The sequence below is a fragment of the Lycium ferocissimum genome, chromosome 12 (genome assembly GCF_029784015.1).
Source record: "Lycium ferocissimum isolate CSIRO_LF1 chromosome 12, AGI_CSIRO_Lferr_CH_V1, whole genome shotgun sequence".
In the NCBI taxonomy this organism is placed as follows: domain Eukaryota; kingdom Viridiplantae; phylum Streptophyta; class Magnoliopsida; order Solanales; family Solanaceae; genus Lycium; species Lycium ferocissimum.
The window spans coordinates 37,303,253-37,305,130 of record NC_081353.1 but is presented as its reverse complement, the minus strand read 5'-3'; positions in this window follow the sequence as shown (position 1 = coordinate 37,305,130).

Below are 1,878 nucleotides of genomic sequence, written 5' to 3'. Positions count from 1 at the left end.
GGACGGCACGGGCGGACACCACCAGCGGGCGGCGTAGATGATACCCCGGACGCGGAGGCCCGGACGCGGGCTAATGTTATTGATTATCACAACCGTACCTATACGGTCGGGCGTTTATATACATATGTGTTATGCGTACATGAGATGATGAGTATGGAAGTAAGTGCGAGCAATATGTCTCATGATTCACAATTAGTTACGGATTATACTTTTTTTTTTATTTATGCCTCCCTATTTCATTGATGTATTATTATTGATTATGCCTCTCATACTCGGTCACAATCTTCGCATCGACGTCCGTTTTCTTTGGACGCCGTGTTCATGCCCACGAGGTAGACGGGGAGGTGAGCTGATCCGGATCCCGCAGCTCGTCGGCTAGTCGAGAGCACTCCATTGTCCGGAGGTGCTTATGATTACTTTTTTGTTATATTTGTACATTTTGGGCACGACGGAGTCTTGTTCCGTCTACGCGTAGTACTCTAGTAGAGGCTCGTGGATGCGCGGTCACGTGGGTAGTATGGTCTCACGGTTCCATGTATATGTGTATTATTATTTTGATAGCCTACCTATATGTTTATGGGAGTATGATTCCTACTATGATTTGTATATGATTATAATAAAAAAAAAACATAATGAGAATAGTAAGCAGCAGAATAAGCGGTGCTCGGTGGTTAGCCCCGGGTACCCGTCGCAGCCCTTAGTCGGGTCGTGGCAGAAGTGGTATCGAACGGGTTCGGTCCCAGGGAAGTGTCACGAGCCGTGTCTAGTAGAGTGATGCTTGTTTATGGTGTGTTGCGCGCCACGCTAATAAACGAGAAGGCGGACATTTAGGATGTTACCTCTCCTTCTTGTAGATCGTGCGATAGAGCTAAAAGATAGGAAATGATATCCTTATATCGCCGATCTTTGATTTCGTTAGAGAGTGGTGTCGACAAGAGAAGGTAAATAATGCTACTTTTGGAAGTTGCAGAGTCTAATATTTCATTGAGGTTATGTATCGTAATTTGTATATACGTAATGGAAAACTAGTTATCATCAAGGTAAGTTACTATAAGTATAGTCGAAAAAAAAAATGGATTGAATATATATGTATTGTTGATAAGTTCGGTTATAAGGTGCCCATACTGAAATTTGAAGGAATCGAACGCAGAAGCGTAATATATGTTAGATATAGTATGAATGTTGCGGGTATGATTGAAATACGAGCCAAAGATTAAAAGGAAAAAGAAAAAAAAAAAATAAAAGTATAACGGTACGAGTTTGAGTTGGACATACGAGGTAAGTTCATTATTTCCATACAAATTGTTGATATTGGGAGCCCCTGTGTGGCTATGATATGCTATATATATATGTATATATGTTGGCCATTGTGAGGCATTGTTGGTATTTCGCGCGGGTTTTGGGATAGTAAGAAATACGAGAGGAAACTTCTAAATTTTCTAGAAAAAAAAAAAAAGAATGAGATAAGTTCGTAAAAAGTCTTGAAAGGTCATGTCAACAATAATGATAGGATTTGACCAAGTTGCAAGTCCGACTTTGAGAAATAAGTTAACCGTGGAATTGATGGTAATGGTAATTATACAGGTCAAGATCAATATGGTAAAAAGGAAATGTTAAGACAATTTGGAAGGACTTATGATAATAAAAGATGATTTAGAAAAGGCTGAAAATTTTAATAGAGTGTTATATTGAGGTATCAACTGAATTGACAAGCAGGGATGAATTACGACGAATTTATAGTTAGAAGAAGTAATAGTATGATTGAGACAAGAGTACAGAGGAAGAAGAATTGTGACAAATATGAATGTGTTGATAAGACAGCTTGTGAGGTATTAAGGATAAGACTGACCAGAAAGGGTAAAAGGTTAAGAAGTGTTA